This window comes from Palaemon carinicauda, chromosome 7 (assembly GCF_036898095.1).
Source record: "Palaemon carinicauda isolate YSFRI2023 chromosome 7, ASM3689809v2, whole genome shotgun sequence".
Lineage (NCBI taxonomy): Eukaryota > Metazoa > Arthropoda > Malacostraca > Decapoda > Palaemonidae > Palaemon > Palaemon carinicauda.
Window position 1 is genome coordinate 163,931,209 of NC_090731.1, and position 18,382 is coordinate 163,949,590.

The following is an 18,382-nucleotide window of genomic DNA, read 5'->3' on the forward strand; positions in this document are numbered from 1 at the left end:
CCCAAGGAATTCTATCAAACCTACTATATCCCATGTAAGTTTTCAAAGCAGGCTCTTTTTCAAGGGATATTTTAAGCCTACCCTTTTCCTAGGATGGTTTCAACACGACCCAGTTTAATAGGGAAATTTCACAGCTATGCTGTTTTCAGGAAAAGTTTCGAACCCATTTATTTTCGAGGGATGTTTCCCACTCTACCTTTGCCCTTAGATTGTTTCAACTCAGTCTTCTATAAAGAGAAATTTGTAATTTTTTCTTGTTACAGAGATTCCAACCTGATCCTCTTTGCAAATGACACAGGGGAAGTAAATGAATACGATAGATTGGCGAGTTACGAAAATTTGTGGGTATAGACTGGCCCCGAAAGACCATAAAAACAAATCCGTGTGGAAGGACATGTCTGTGGCCTTTGTCCTACAATGGCCTATCAATTGCTGATATATATATATATATATATATATATATATATATATATATATATATATATATATATATATATATATATATATATATATATATTTATATGTATGTGTGTGTGTATTATATACATATATATATATATATATATATATATATATATATATATATATACATACATATATATATATAATGTATACATATGTGTGTGTTTATGTGTAATAATATGAAAATAAGTGGTTCATACTTCATTCACAAGTAGCATGGATGAACTAGGGCTTGGCATCTCTTATCAAATACCGCACGGTGACTTCTGGACCACATCACTTATTCTCTATCAATTAACCACTGTCTTTCTTTTTACGTTATCATATGCTTTCAAAAGATCGATCAATCTTTTACATGATTTATGATACAGCATCGAAATCAGTCTTTCCTCCCCCCATATCCTACCAAAAACCTTTTGACAGTTTCCTTTAAACGTGTTTTCATATCACTTTCACTCTCGTTCACTAAACGGTAAAAGCAATAGTTCGTTTAATACTCTCCCTATCTTCGCTTCTCACACAGTAAGATGCAATGCAGGTCAAGTATATACCCAGGGTTATGTAAAGGACCGGATTAAGCCCTTTAGAGGCCCTAAGTAGCCTACTTAAGATTTTTGTCCCCATACATATATGTGTAATTTAAAATATGAATATAATTAACCGAAAAATTTTATCAATCGAAATCAAACAAAACTTTTGGGCACTACTTAACTAAACATGTTTCAGCACGATTTTTGGTTTCTGAAAATTAATGATAATATGTGGTTCCCTGCGCCCCCCCCCCTTCCCTTGATGCCCTAAGCACATGCTTAATTTGCGTTAATTCGGCCCTGGTTATAAAGATGTAGATGATACTATTACAAGTGAAAGGATTCAAAGAAATTGGAGATCACAGACTCTTTCGTAACAAATGCAAAACTGTCATGTCATGTTACTAAATGTTTATATCAAAAGATATACAGTATCTATCTAGCTTAGGTTAGATATGATTAGTATGGTTTATGTGCAGTGTTTAGCTACACATTAATGCATTTACACACACACACACACACACACATATATATATATATATATATATATATATATATATATATATATATATATATATATACATAACCTATTTTTTATTAATAAATGTACTTACCAAATTACTTGTTGCTGTTCGCTTTCGTACTCTTTGCTTCATTATGACTTTCATTAGTGGAAACCACTTAATTGCAATGTTATACACATCTCGAGTACCAGCGTCCAATCTTTCTGACTGTTCTACTTCACTTTGTTCTTGCTTATATGATGTCCTTAAACTTTTAAGTTTCTGCTTTACATAATTAAATGTATAGTTTTCAATTTCCATTTTCTTGAAGAAGTCGATGAGGGCACTCTGAGAGCATTTGTTTCTATACATTTTGGTATGCATGTTCCAAAAAACACAAGGTTTAAGTTAATACATTACAGTATGCATGTCCCACAAACACATCATCATTATCACCTCCTCCTGCGAATGCTGACACAAAGGGCCTCGGTTAGATTTCACCAGTCGTCTCTATCTTGAGCTTTTAAATCAATACTTCTCCATTCATTATATACTTCACGCTTCATAGTCCTCGGCCATGTAGGCCTGGGTCTTCCAACTTTTCTAGTGCCTTATAGAGCCCTGTTGAAACTGAAAGTTTGGTGAACTAATCTGTCATGGGGAGTTCGAAGAGCATGCCCAAATCAACTCCATCTACCCCTCACCATAATTTCATCCACACATTTCACTCGAGTAATCTCTCTAATAGTTTCCTTTTTAATCCTGTCCTGCCATTCAGCTCCTGATATACTTCTGAGAGCTTTGTTCTCAAATCTACAAAATCTATTGGATATTGTTTCATTGTCATACCACAGCTCATGTCTATACAGTAACCCCGATCTCACGAAACTGATATATAGCCTGATTTTCATACGTAATTTCAGGCGATTTGATTTCCAAATTTAACTTAACCTACACAAACACTATGTTAGGTTAATACATTTCAGTATGCATGTTCCACAAACACAAGGTTAAGTTAATACATTCCAGTATGCATGTTCCACAAACACAAGGTTAAGTTAATACAAGTGACCGTAAACAAACAAACTTGATGCCTGTTGAAATGAATTGGGGATGTCTCATGATGTGTAGTAGTAGTAGTAGTCTTCATTTATGCTTTGGCAAAGTCACGTGTAAACAAGAAGTCCGCAACTTACAACGTACTAACCCATAAGTCTTAATGTTACTGTGAAGTGTATATTTGCGTTAGTTCCAACATTGGCATAGTGTTCCTTGAAGTTTATGTTCGTTAAATACAAAAACAGGCACAGACATTGATATGTTCTGTAGACTGACAGCTAAATGTGCCTATGACCTACCTCTATATCGCTGATTGGAGTGCATTATTCGGCATCGTTTCTGTGAAGTCCTCATTTGCAAGTGGATATTTCAAGAGGATTCGCTTGGAACAAGCAGCTGCTGTAAGGTAAGGTAAGTACGGATAGAATGGAAATGTTGTATGGTGTTTATTTTCTTGATTTGTTTGTTTAGACAGATTGGAAATTTATGATATGAAAAACAATTATGGACTGGACCGTGTAAGTAATTTAATGGGGCCAAATATGTACTTTAGTACAATAGTTCTAATGAAGATATTGAGAAGCGTTCTTGGTATATTTTTGAGTACTTGAAACTGTTCTGAGGCCAATACTTGGGGGAAACCCATATTTTTCAAGTTTTAGAGATTTTAAAATTCTGATAGCTATGATGGAAAAACCACATTTTAAAAGGGAAGCAAATAAAAGAACACCACCTAACCTAAGGTTCCCGGTTTCATTGTATATTATTCCTTGGTAATGTAACCTAGGAAAAAAACTACTGTTTCTTATAGAAAAAAATACGCTCTCCGAAAATGACACTCGTTCCCGTCGCAAATTAATAGTTTCAGAAATAAATATACATCTATATCCTCCAATAATGGGGGACCCCCAGTGGGAACTCGGGGTTTTGGGTGGGGAAAACATACTGGGGAATCGATATATAAACGTAAAACAAGCCTTTTCTTCTCTATACATTACCTTCTTGAAATTATAATAACTGGAGGAAAATACAAAACAGTATATCTGAATAAACTTTGGAGGCGCCGTTGCAAAGATTGTGTCATGAAAAAATACAGTAACCAGTGCTGCCAACGTCCGATGTATATCAAATGTTATTTTGTGACCTGTCATACTACTAGGCTAGGTTAGGTGGGTTTGTTAGGTTCTGTGCCCTTTTTGTACATTTTATATATTGAGTAAAACTTATATGAAGAAATTATTTAATATATGGAAATATCTATCATTACTATCTTTAGTAATGTCAACGTGCCGTGGGTAACTCTGTGTACCATGCGTCAACGTTGGTAACACTGTGTATTATTGGTAACGTTGCTAATGTTATCGTTCGTTCGTAAGAGAAGTGACACCGTTCATCTTAAAGTTATCCGAATTGGTTGATCTGTTTGTTTCCGATTGAAATGAACATCAAATTCGCTTAATTCACATTATTTACTCTAGGAAAACAATTATATATCGGTTCCCCAGTATGTTTTCCCCACCCAAAACCCCGAGTTCCCACTGGGGGTCCCCCATTATCGTAGGATATAGATGTATATATATTTCTGAAACTATTCATTTGCGACGGAAAAGAGTGTCATTTTTGAAGAGATCGTAATTTTTTCTGTAAGAAACTGTAGTTTTTTTCCTAGGTTACATTACCATGGAATAATATACAAAATTACTAGGTTCCCCATCTAACCTAATCTAGAAGCTGTATCCTTACCTACTCAGGCTATTTAACATCGCGGTTATGCCCACATTGTGATCTCCCCCTTTGTTTGCCGTAACCTTAGCTTACCTTACGACCAAGTCTCAACCCTGTGTTTGCTTCCCAACTGTCTTCGCTGCTAACAAGATAACACTAAATCATAATATTTCATAAATTGTAAAACTAGCTTCATAATGTCGTATTTCAGACAGAGATAAACAAGATTTCCCCAATAAAGAAAATCGATTTGACAAGTAATACGAAATTTGATGCCTGGCCCAACCAACTACTGTACATACATCACAAAATGATAGATTGATAAATATTTTTTCTTACGTTTAATATAACATAAGCTAGGCATATGATTGTCTTCTATTGTCGTTAATATTTGACCCAAATTTGCCGTTTAGCAGAGTTATAGTATAGTAAACACCACAATAATATTCCCATGCGGTAGTTGGGAAATTAAAAAAAGTGACGTTTACTGTTTTCGCACCATGATGGAGATGAATAGAAATGTCTGTGATACTGTATTTATCTATAAGTGACTGGGGATGTTTAGCATTCTGCTTTTCCAATACTATGGTTGCATGCAATAGTTCCAATAATTATATTATTATTATTATTATTACTAGCTAAGCTACAGCACTTGTTGGAAAAGTAGAATGCTATAAGCCCAGGCACCCCAACAAGGAAAATAGCCCAGTGAGGAAAGGAAAAGCGGTAAAATAAATTATTTTAAGAACAGTAACATTAAAATTAATACTTCCTATTTTGAGAAATAAGATAGAATAGTGTGCCTGAGTGTACCCTCAAGCAAGAGAACTCTAACCCAAGACAATGGAAGGCCATGGTACAGGGGCTATGGCACTACCAAGACTAGAGAACAATGGTTTGGTTTTGGAGTGCCCTTCTCCTATAAGAGTTGCTTACCATAGCTAAAGAGTTTCTTCTACCCTTACCAAGAGGAAAGTGGCCACCAAACAATTACAGTGCAGTTGTTAACCCCTTGGGTGAATAAGAATTGTTAGGTAATGTCAGTGTTGTCAGGTGTATGAAGACAGAGGAGAATATGTAAAGAATAGGTCAGATTATTCAGTGTATGTGTAGGCAAAAGGAAAATGAACCATAACCAGAGAGAAGGATCCAATGTAGTACTGTCTGGGCAGTCAAATGACCCAATAACACTCGAGTGGTAGTCCAGTGAACCCTCGCTACTTCGCGGTTCGACCATCGCGGATTCACCACTTCGCGGATTTTTTCCATAACCCATATATATACAGTAATATATATATATATATGTATGCATGTATTTATGTATATATGTATGTATGTATATATGTAGGTATGTATATGTGTATACATATAAATATATATATATATACACACACACACACACACACACATATATATATATATATATATATATATATATATATATATATATATATATATATATATATCTATCTAAGGGAAAAGTATGGGAAATATGTCTGGGTAATAAGCAAAGCTCTACCTCCAGTTTGTTTCTTCATTATGATCAGAGATAAATGTAAACAAAATATTGGTTGCCATTTTTTATCATGCTTTTTAGCGGGTTTAGGAAACGCATGATATAAAATAGCCTTTAATATTTGTGCCTGTTTTAGTTTAGGGTACTGTAGTACATGCATTAAGTGTTCTGCACATTAAAGGGTAGTTTGTTAACAGTACTACGTACAAGGGAAGGTTTTAAAAGTCTGAATATACATGTTGAATAAATAGGTAAATATGGTGTCACTACTTCGCGGATTTTCACCTATCGCGGCCGCGTCTGGAACCTATCTACCGCGATAAACGAGGGTTCACTGTATCTCAAGACAAATTAGATGCCCCTGAACTAGAGAATAGGATAGGTAATAACAGTGACCATATCCAAGGATAGTATAGCCTGAGCTACATAGCTTCGCATAGCTACAGTCTATATTTTTAAATATAAAACTTACCCGCTGGTTATATAATGGCTAAAGTCCCTGACGCCTCGGCAGGAAATTCAAAATCTCGTGCGGGACTTAGCGCAGATATGCCAGGTGTACCCCAGCGCCCTTGTCTTACAACAGGTAGAACTATACTCAACCAATTCAGATTTTCTCTGCCGCCATAGCTGGCTGTACTATTGGAAATTCTCTCTCATATTCTTACTCTGTTTGGACGTTATTTGGTGATGTATCAACGTTTTTGAGTTTTGGCCTTCGCATATTTGTTTTATTTGATCACGTATTTATAACTTCTAAAGTAGGGTTAGAAGGTTTTTCAACCTATTTTAAACCTCACGAAAGCATAGGGGCGAAATGTAAACATTTCGGCCATTGATGACATCACAGCCTCTTCCGTAGGTTAAAAGTCTGTCTTGCTTTTTACTAAGAATATAAATGAATATGCTTTTAGAGTATGAAGTTATGAATTAAATTAAAAGTATTATTTTTAGAAAATTTTATCCTTTTAATAGTTTTCTTTAGATAATCTTCGATCTGTTTGCAAAGATTAACTAGCGCTCAGTTTATTTTTGTTACGCAGTAGTCAGTATCGTTACGATGTTACAATATATTGTAGCGATTTTATGAATAGTACTTTCTTCTTACTTCTCAAGTTTTAAGTTGTACTATATAAAAGGAACATTTTATTTTGCTATTAATTGGTTCTTTCAGTATTTTTTCCTTAGTCAGAGATTAAAGGAAGTTACAGTTCAGTTTATTTTATACGATGCAGTATTCTTTACAATCGTCGTAGCGCACAATTCTATGTATCGTTGTTGCCTTGGTGGTTTTCGGAATACTAAAATTGTTCGTATATTAATTGTAGATGTTCCAATGATGCGAGTGATGATTCGTCTTTTATAGGAACCCCTTAATTTAAGGGTTTATTTTAATTTATAAATATTATATCTATTACGGTAATATTTGATTTTTAAACACAAGACTTACCCGGTAGTTATATATATAGCTTACGTCCCTGACGTCAACGGCAGAAAATTCGAAACTCGCGCCAACCGCCAGTTGGATAGCCAGGTTTACCACCCCTGCACCCTAGCGAGGTACCTGGGAACCATTCCAGTGACCCTCATATATTCCCTGCCGTCGCTAGCGTCAACATGTGAATTCTACTCCACCATTACTGATCGTTTTTTTGGTGAAGTACAAATCTTTGGTTATTGACTCCCGCTTGTTTTTGATCTCGCTTTGGATATTTCTTGATTTTGTTTGGATTAGATGATTTTTGACCTTTGCTTGTCTGAATTCTCTTAAATTTTTCAAAATGGCCAACCCCCCCCCCATTACTTTTAGGTTATGTGTGACTAGTGGGTGTAAGACCCGTATGGCTAAGGCCTCTCTTGACCCCCATTCTCTCTGTGTTGCATGTAGGGGTAAAGAGTGTGATTTAGGTGATCGCTGTGACGAATGTGTTTTGCTGTCAGAGCATGAATGGATTGATTTTGATAAATACAGGCGTAAACTTAAAAGGGATAGATTGAGGCGTAGTTCTTCTCGCTCTTCTAGAGATATATCCTCCTCCCATGTCATTAATCTTATTCCTTCACCTGTAGTGGTAGATCCTGATCCCACTATTGCAATTGCTAATGAACCTTCACTAAAAGATATTTGTTCTGTAACCGAAATACAAACCACGCTATTTACATTGGGTTTACCTTTTAGCGCAGCTGAAATGACGAGCCAATAGTTTTAACGAGGGTTAATTACCCCGCGCTAGTTAGCAGGGGGTGGGGGAAGGGTAGGTTGCTACCCCTCCCCCTTCCACACACCGGTGACTTGCTTCACTTCACTTTTGGCTCGGCGGTGATCAGACGTGTCTGCTCATCGTCCTCGTGACAGCCTTTAATTTTCTGCTTTCTCTTTACAGCGTGTGTGTTGGTTGGAAGTTGACCTTCATTATTATTACTTTACAATGCGTACATGCCCTGGAGTTGCCGGTCGTCCTTGTGGGACTTTCATGTCGGACGTAACTACGGACCCGCACACCCTTTGCCCTCAATGTCGGGGCCGACGGTGTGACCAGGAGAACATGTGCCGTGAGTGCAGGGAGTGGTCTGCCTCCCAGTGGGAGAGGTTTGGCAGTCGGCGTAAGAAGAAGTCCAGGAGAGACCGTTCTCCTTCGGGGTTAGCCTTGAAGGAGGAAGGTTCTCGGGACTCTTCTTCCGCCGCCCAAACCTCCTCCGAAGCTCCCCCTCGTCCGTCTCCTAAGGAGAGTCGGCCGAGTGGTAGCGCAGGCCCTTGTTCTGTTTCCCGACCTTGGGTGGGGGGAGAGGGCGTCGCCTCCCATAGCGAGGCGGTTCCCCCTCCTCCTCCGGGGGATGTTATTGATAATGCCTTAACCAATGATGATCTTTTGCAGATTTGGTCATCCCTGGGGCTTAAGGGCTTGCCCTCCAGGGTCGCCTTTATTGACCTTTTCTCGTTGGGGGCCGCTGTTAAGCAGTCGCCTGCGGTAGGAGAGGTAGACCTTCTGTCTATTGTCGACGTCGTGGTGACAGAGGCCTCCGACGTGGCTGGGCAATCCTCCGCAGGTGCTGTTGCGGATGATGGTGCTAAGGGCTCTCCTCCCCCTTCCGTACATCCTTCGAAGGGAGAAGTGAGTCCTTCGGTCTCTGCTGCTGCTCAGCTTCCTTCTGAGGGAAGTGCTTTGACGGAGACTCCCCTTCGGAGGACCGATGGTCCCGACGATCTTCCCCAAGGCCGCCTCCGCCGTAAGGCTCACCGTCCGCTACGCCGCAAGGGCCTTCCTTCCCCTTACAAGGGGGTTAAGAGGCGCCTTTTTGGGTCGTCTTCCTCCGAGGGGGACTCTCCTCGTCAGCCTCAACCTACAGCTCCGTCTTCCTTGGACCTCTCTGCAGACCGTTCACCAACTCCTGCCAGATCTTCGCCTTCTGGAGAACTCGTCACCCGACGGGCAACGGTCCCTTCGGGGCAAAGGGATCTTTCCCTTCCACGAGCAGTGCTAGCGCACAGGCGCTCTCCTGCTCGTCAGCGCTCTCCTGCTCGCCAGCGCTCTCCTGATCGTCAGCGCTCTCCTGCTCGTCGGCGATCTCCTGCTCGTCAAGACTCTCCTGCTCGCCGATGCTCACCTGCTCGTCGGCGCTCTCCTGATGTTCGCCCTCCTCGCCAGCGCTCTCCTGCTCGTCAGCTCTCTTCTGAGCGTCAGCGCTCATTTGAGGACCATCGCCCTGCGGTCTCTGACCATCCTACAGTTCTTGCTGAGCTCCCTGCTCACCATCTGCCTGATCCTGTGGCTACGCAACATCGTTCTGCGCGTGTGTCAAAAGCACATGTTCGCCTACGCGCCAGCGATCTTCCAGTTCCTGCTCGTGAACGCTCCGCGCCACCTGTCCTTTCACAGGACACGCGTCGACCTTCTGCTCGCCAGCGATCTCCGGCTCGCCAGCGATCACCTGCTTGCTAGCGTTCACCTGCTCGCCAGCGCGCACAGGCGGTTTTAGTATCGCCTATTTACCAGCGTTCTCCCACGCGTCAACGATTGCCTACCCGCCAGCGTTCACCTGCTCGTCAGCGCGCACAGGCGATTTTAGTATTGCCTATTCAACAGCGTTTTACGCGTCAGCGATCACCTGTCTCTCGACGATCTCCGGATCGCCCGCGTGTGTTACAGCCGGCGCGCCAGCGTTCTCCAACGCTTCTGAAGGAACATGGTTTACCAGCTACATGTACTAGCTCGCCATCGCGCGATCGCCCACCTGTGCATGCTGTTCGCCATCGCGCGATCGCTCACCTGCGCATGCTGCTCGCCATCGCGCAATCGCTCACCTGCGCATGCTGCTCGCCATCGTTCGCCAACGTGTCGACATGCCACAACGCGCCATCGCCAACCTGCGCGTCAGCGCTCACCAGCTCATCATCGATCGCCTGTGGATCTACATCGCCAGCGGTCTTCCTCACCCACGCGGCAGCGCGTTTCCTCGCCGTCGCGCCAACGCTTGCGTTCGCCGCCTCGGACACACGTTCATTCACCTTCCCACCCTCGCGCCCACTCGCGAGGGTGATCGCGCGACTGCTCGCCCGCGCGATCGTTCGCCCGCACGATCGTTCGCCCGCGCGACTGCTCACCTGCGCGACTGCTCACCTGCGCGCCCGCGCGACCGCTCGCCTGCGCACCCGCGCGATCATCCACCTTCGCTCTCGCGCGACCATCGTTCGCGGCGAATTCCCCAGCCGGTGGTAGCAGCAGGAACGCGTGTTCCTAGACGGCGCTCGGGATCACCTCCACCCAAACACAGGTTGGTAGTGCAAGACGAGGAGAGGTTAGTACATCATTCTTCCCCACCTTCTTTTCAGGCAGGTACCGTGGTGTCCACTCCAAAGGATCGCCCGATCCCTTTCCCTTTAGCGAGGATTTCGGACTCTGTGTCCTTGGAGCAACAGACTTGGTTTGGTCCTCTGGCACGGGCGTTAGTGAGGGTTATGAAACCAGCACTCGCCGACCAGGGTAACAAACCAACGGCTGTCTCTCCGACGCTGAAGAGAAAGAGAGGAGTGGACTTCGTGGTGACTTCCCCCAGGGCGAAGTTGGTTCCCAAGAGGTCGGTCGCGAAGGCCCCTTCTCCTGCACGAGTGCTTTCTCCTTCTCCCGTGGACGAGGCCTTTCCGTCCTCAGGTGAGTCCAGTGGGGCGGTAGTCTTCCCCTCGGCACCAAGGGGGGAGACTTCGCTTCATGCAGGAGAATCATCTCGTGAGGAAGGGGCCCCTTGAACCTCGTTGTTGGGATCCTGTATCCCTCCCAGGAGGGAATCCAAGGACTCCGAGACCGTCCCTAAATCCTCTGCAAGGATTCGTCAGGAACCCACGACTACCCGGGGAATCTCCACGTGTCACCCCAGGAAGAGATCCCTGGGGCAGGAGACTTAGCTGCCAGCCCGCAGGGAGGAGAACAGCAAGAATCCGAACATGCCTTCTGGCAGGTCCTAAGCCTGATAAGGCAACTTAACGGGCTTATGGATCCAGTCATCGCCCCCGTGAAGGCAAAGACACGATCTTGGATGAAGTGTTTGACGTTCGGAAGGCCCTAAGACCAGTGCGGCTCTGCCCTGGTCTCGGGGTCTGAAGAGTGCCAGAGCTAGGGCTAACGCTCAGCTCGCACTTCTTGCCTCCTCCAGTCGTTCCACTGCCGTGAACAAGCTTATCCCTCCTCCTCGTCTTCAGCAGAGGAGGTATTTCGAGATACTGGGTGAGCACAAAATCGCTCTTCCTCTCCATCACTCTGTGGAGGAGCTGGCGAAGGGAGTTCCATTGAGAAGCTCTCTGCCCGGCAGGTGTCGTTCTCGGCGGCAGAGATCCTTAGCCACGAGAAGGTCGCTAAGTGTGCCATGCAGGCCACTTCGTGGCTGGACTTTTGGCTAGGATCTCTGGGCATCCTATTGCGATCGGAGGACTTGTCCAAGGAGACCAATAGGAAGGCCCTGGAGACCTTCTTGCTCTCGAGCACCCGCTCCATTGAGTTTTTGGCACACCAGGTTACCACCCTGTGGGCCAACTCGGTGTTGAAGCGTCGCGATGCTGTGTCCGAGAGATTCCATCCGAAGGTCCCCGCCGTGGATGTGTGTAGGCTCCGACATGCTTCGCTTCTAGGGGAGAACCTGTTTGAGCCTCAAGACATGGAGCGAACGGCTGTGAGGTGGAGGAAATCCAGCACGGACTCCCTCCTCCATAGGGCCCTTACAACTCGGCCCTATAAGCCTCCAGCCCCGCCAGAACAGCAGCAACAGCCTCGTAAGGCTCCCAAGCAGTCACCGGCAGTTAAGAAGGTGGTGTCTAAGCCCCAGCCCTTTCCAGCCAAGGTCAAGAGGGGCGGTAAGTCCTCCAGGGGAGGCAAGACTCCTAGGGGTGGCGGCCGCGGCCGCAAGCCCTAGGGGTGGCAGTCCCCCTACGTGTCCACCTGTGGGGGGATGCCTTCAGCGTTGCGTCCGCAGGTGGCAGCAACACGGGGCCGATGCTTGGACGGTCTCAGTGATCGGCCAAGGCTATCGCGTCCCGTTCACAACATCTCAACCTCCCCTGACAGCGAATCCAGTGTCGTTGAGCTCCTATGCCACGGGATCGGCAAAGGGGCTGGCCCTTCAGGCCGAAGTCGAGACCATGCTCGAGAAGGGTGCTCTCCAGAAGGTCGTGGACGGCTCCCCAGGCTGCTTCAGTCGACTCTTTCTTGTAGAGAAGGCTACTGGAGGCTGGAGACCCGTCATCGATCTCTCAGCTCTGAACAGGTTTGTCAAGCAAGCCCGGTTCAGCATGGAGACAGCAGACACGGTCAGACTTGCGGTGAGACCACAAGACTTCATGTGCACACTGGATCTAAAGGACGCGTACTTCCAGATCCCAATCCATCCGTTTTCCAGGAAGTACCTGAGATTTTGCTTAGACAACAAGATCTACCAGTTCAAGGTGCTGTGTTTCGGTCTCTCCACAGCTCCTCAGGTGTTCACCAGAGTGTTCACCCTGATTTCATCTTGGGCGCACAGGAACGACATTCGTCTCCTTCGTTATCTGGACGATTGGCTGATCCTAGCAGACTCGGAGTCGACCCTTCTTCGGCACCGAGACAGGCTTCTGGATCTTTGCCAGGATCTGGGGATCGTGGTAAACCTCGAGAAGTCCTCTCTGCAGCCGTCCCAACGACTGGTTTATCTAGGCATGCTAATAGACACCAATCTCCACAAAGCCTTTCCATCAGAGGACCGGATAGCAAGACTGAGGAGGGTGGCGGAACCCTTCCTCAGGCGAGAAGAACTCCCCGCCCAATCTTGGTTGCGTCTCTTAGGTCACCTATCCTCCCTGGCCCGTCTGGTTCCAAACAGCCGCCTCAGGATGAGATCCCTTCAATGGCGGCTCAAGTCCCGGTGGAATCAAGGATCTGATTCCCCGGACATTCTGATCCCAATGGGGTCTCTGGAACAGACGGACTTGCGGTGGTGGCTGGTCGACGAAAACCTGCGGAAGGGAGTGAGTCTTCTCATTCTCCCTCCGGATTTGACTCTGTTTTCGGACGCGTCAAAAGAAGGGTGGGGGGCACACGTTCTGAACCAGAGGGCCTCAGGCCTTTGGTCAGAATCAGAAAAGTGCCTACACATCAACCTGCTAGAATTGAAGGCCGTCTTTCTGGCTCTTCAGCAGTTCCAACGGTCCCTGGCGGGTCACTCCGTGGTGGTGATGAGCGACAACACCACGGTAGTGGCTTATATCAACAAGCAGGGAGGCACTTTTTCGCAACAGCTATCCCATCTTGCAGTAGAGACTCTGAGGTGGACCGAAACCCACTCGATAACACTATCAGCTCGCTTCATTCCTGGCAAGAGGAATGTGCTCGCCGACAGTCTGAGCAGGGCCTCGCAGATAGTGAGTACCGAGTGGTCTTTGGATCCTCAGATAGCCAACAAAGTCCTGACTTTGTGGGGTTCCCCGACTGTGTACTTGTTCGCGACGGCCTTGAACTTCAAGCTGCCCCTGTACTGCTCCCCAGTCCCGGACCCCAAGGCACTCTGGCAAGATGCTTTACAGCAACGGTGGGACAACATCGACATGTACGCCTTCCCACCGTTCTGTCTGATGAGAAGGGTGCTCAACAGGACCAGACTATCGGTCAACTGTTCGATGACTCTGATAGCTCCGCTATGGCATCACGCGGAATGGTTTCCTGACCTTCTGCAGCTCCTGACGGAACTCCCGAGGGAGCTTCCTCCACGACACGAGCTTCTCAGACAACCCCACTCCGGCGTCCCTCACAGGGCCGTAGCCTCGCTTCGGCTTCATGCCTGGAGACTATCCAGCGTCTCCTCGCGGAGAGAGGCTTTTCGCAACAGGTTGCGGAGAGAATGTCTCGGCACCTGCGAAGGTCCTCTGAGGGAGTCTACCAAGCAAAGTGGAGAGTCTTTTGTGGTTGGTGTCGTGGAAGGGGTATCTCTCCACTCGATGCCACTATTCCAGCAATAGCGGACTTCCTCGTGTATCTGCGGGAAGAAATGCGTCTTTCTGTCTCGGCAGTGAAAGGCTATTGCTCAGCCTTAAGCTTGGCCTTCAGATTGAAGGGCGTGGATATTTCTTCATCGCTAGAACTCTCTTTACTCATACGTAGCTATGAGCTTACCTGCCCCCAGTCGGAAGTGAGACCCCCTCCTTGGAATGTGGTTCGAGTCCTCAGGTCTCTTAAGAGACCTCCCTTCGAGCCATTACGCCAGGCCTCCGATCGCCACCTGTCTTGGAAGACGGCTTTCCTACTCGCCTTGGCTTCGGCCAAGTGGGTTAGTGAACTTCATGGTCTCTCGTACGACATCGCCCATTCAAGGGGATGGGGGGAGGTAACGTTCAGGTTCGTCCCTGAGTTTGTTGCCAAGACTCAGAATCCTGGAGTGCCGGATCCTCGGTTCGACTCTTTCAGGATCGCGAGTCTCCGTTCTGTAACAAGCGACCCAGACCAGCTGCTACTATGTCCACTGAGGTGTCTGAGGCACTACTTGAAGAGAACGGCTGCAGTCCGTCCTCAAGTGCGAGCTTTGTTTGTGAGCACAGGCAGGACTAAGAGGAGGGTCACCAGGAACACTATCTCAGCTTGGATTCGAAGGGTTATCCACCATGCCCTGAATCCTAACCCTCTTCCGTCATGTCGCCCTCGGGCCCACGATGTCAGGGGTATTGCTACATCCCTGGCCTTCAAGAGAAACTTCTCTGTGACGCAGGTACTTCAAGCTGTGGTCTGGAAGCGTCAAACTACCTTCACAGCCCACTACCTGCAAGACGTTACCCACAGGAGCCTCGATACGTTTTCTATCGGCCCTGTGGTGGCTGCACAACAGCTGGTCTAACCTCAGGCTCCTTTTTGGACAAGTAGCAGTAGGTTGAGGGCGTTGTTACCCGGTCTTAGTCTGCATGAATGAAAGAGTATGTCTGACCCTTACTTCTTTCTTCATTCTCCCCTCTCTTGGGGAAGCAGCATCCTGGTCCTCGCATAGCTGACCTCGACCTCTGCAGGTAACCCATGCTTCTTTGTGCTCCTAGTATTAGGCTTAATACTGTTGCGTCTCCCATACCCTGACGAGGTGGTATTGGGAACGTCCTATCCTAGAATTCCTATCTGAAGGTCTCAAGGTCAACTTCATAGGACGAGTCATACTCTCCTCCACACACTGCTTATGTAGGCCACTCGTTCCTAGCGATGCTAGGAACTTGTGAGGTACAGGGGCTCCCTCTCTCTAGTGCGGCTCACTGAGGGATCGAGCCCCCGGGCAAGCCGAAGTCAGTAAGGCTGGGGACTTTCCACCCTTCCTAAGGGGTAAGTCACCCAATGTAAATAGCGTGGTTTGTATTTCGGTTACGGAACAAATGACAAATTCGAAGATAATTTGTATTTTTCCTAACCATACAAACCTTAGCTATTTACACATATGTGCCCGCCATCCCTGACCCCCAAGTCAAGTCCTACCTCTAAGTGAAGTGAAGCAAGTCACCGGTGTGTGGAGGGGGGAGGGGTAGAAAGCTACCCTTCCCCCACCCCCTGCTAACTAGCGCGGGGGTAATTAACCCTCGTTAAAACTATTGGCTCGTCATTTCAGCTGCGCTAAAAGGTAAACCCAATGTAAATAGCTAAGGTTTGTATGGTTAGGAAAAATACAAATTATCTTCGAATTTGTCATGTTAGTGGCGATTCAAGCTCTTGGCGCTAAAGTTGAATCTTTGGCTGCGGACAGGACACAGTTGATGTCCAATGTGCGTCTTTTGAAAGGTGAAGGTGCAAGTGCAGTGAAGTTAAGTGCAGTGGAGGGTGCGCCTGCTCGTGTCTGTCGTCCTCCTAGTCCTCCCCAACCCCTGGGAGAAGGAATGTCGAAAGGCGAAAGGAGACGAGAGGCTTTATTAAACGAGCAGTCGTCCCCTCCAACGTACCTGTGGGCGCCTCCCAGGACGTTCGCCCTCACCATCGGAAAGGTGTGGTTGAGTGTTTTTCGTCGTCTTCGGATGACCCCTTGCCTAAATGAGGCTGGAAGCTTGCTTCCAGGCCTCTTAAGAGGTCCTATGATACGGCCTATCGACGTCCTGCTAGTTCCAAACCTGGATGCAGTCATTGGGATTCTCCAGAGCCTTTTGAAAGCCCCCCGACCAAACGTCCTTTTAGGACTCTGGACGTTTCCAAGGATCCTTCTGTGCACCCAGGACCAGGCTTTACCTCATTCCAAGCTCCCAAGCAGCCTTCAGACTGGATTTCGCCTTCTAGGTGCTCTATTCCGTTTAGCGGTGAGGAGAACGTTATGACCTCATCGCCGTTTTCACAACGTTCGGATCCTGACTTTGTTTTTTTTCAAGACATGCAAAGCAGGCTCTCTTCCTTTATGCAATCATACCAGCGCAGCGACAAATCTCGTATCAGCGATCGTGATCGGAGAAGTGAGCCAGGACGTGTTTCCGAGCGGCCTCGTAATCGGGGATCGGAGCTTCCTGCTAGCCGATACGAAAGTTCTATAGGAAGCGATCGTGATCGTTCTCCCAAGTCCGCAGTCCACGGTTCTTTTATTGAACGCGATCGAGACTGTGTGCCTGTGCGTTTTTCTAAGAAAGACGTCGGACGTCCTGTTAAACAGGTTTTTGATCGCCCTTCGACTCAGGCTCCTGAACTTCCTACTGAACAGGCTGCCGATCCTTCCCAGGTTCAGACTGCCGAACGTCCTTGCAAACAGGCTACCGAACGTCCTTTTAAACAGGCTGCCAAACGTCCTATCATTCAGGAAGTTTCCCTCCGCCAATTTTAGTGGGCGTCCTTCAGGTCGCATTTCCGGGATGGTTACAGTTGAACGAGTGGCTGAACAACGAGCGATTCGTAGTACCGATTGCTTGCCTGTTGTTGACGGCAAGCATGTTTCTGAATATGATCCTGAACGTCCTTTCCCTGGTCATATTTCGAATGTTAGTTTGGATTACGAGGAGGAGCCTTATCCTTTTCAAGACATCGATGCGGTCCATGTGCAGGAACTTCTCGTCTCTGATCGGGCTGATCGCGAGCGTTCGGTTGAGCCTCACGCGACTCTGCCACCTGTTACTGTTCGCAATGAGCCTATTTCTATTGCGGTTGGCACTCAGGTTTTTTCTGATATTGATACCGCTCTTAACCCTACTGCTCCCGGAGGAACGTCGCTGGAGAAGGAAGTAGAAGCCCAGCTTTCTCCTTTGGAGTTTGATGACGTTTCAGAAGACGAGGACTCTGTTTCTTTCCGTCATTCGGCTGATCTTAAAAAACTTATGATAGTTTTTACCGAAGAGTTTGCGGACTTTTTTGTGCCTATAGCTCCGCGCTCTCCTCCGTCTGAGTTTACTCTAGGCAAAGCCTCTAAGAAAGCCCGTTTTACTAAGATGGTTCTGTCTCGTTCGTCCAAGAGAGTTCTTAAATTAATGGGTGACTGGTTACAGTCTAAGAAGGCCTTAGGAAAGACGTCTTTTTCCTATCCTCCAGCTAGACTGGCTTCGAGGTCGAGCATCTGGTACAAGACGGGAGAAGTTCTCGGCTTGGGGATTCCTGCCTCTGGCCAGGGAGATTTCTCAAGCCTCGTAGACGCTCCTCGTCGGTCGGCCATGAGGAAGACCAAAATTTTTTGGTCCACTTCAGAAATGGACCACCTTCTCAAAGGAATTTTTCGGGCCTTTGAAGTTTTTAACTTCCTAGACTGGACGCTGGGGGCCTTGGGTAAAAAAGTTGAGGCTTTTAAAGAGGGGGATACCTCTGTCCTGGTCCATTTGATGTCGTGCATGGACAAGGCCTTGAGGGATGGCGCTAATGAACTTGCAGCTCTTTTTTCCGCAGGCATCCTTAAGAAAAGAGATCAACTTTGCTTTTTTCTTTCGCCGGGGGTGACTCCCTTCCAGAAGTCCGAACTCTTATATGCTCCTCTTTCTCCTTTACTGTTTCCGCAAGAACTTATCATGGAGATCTCTGCAGCTTTAGCTCAGAAGGCCACTCAGGATCTTGTCTCCAAGTCCGCTAGAAAGGCTTTGCCTTCCTCTTTTATCAGCCGCATGTCTAAGGAAGATACTTTTCCCAAGTTTTCCCAGCCCTTTCGAGGAA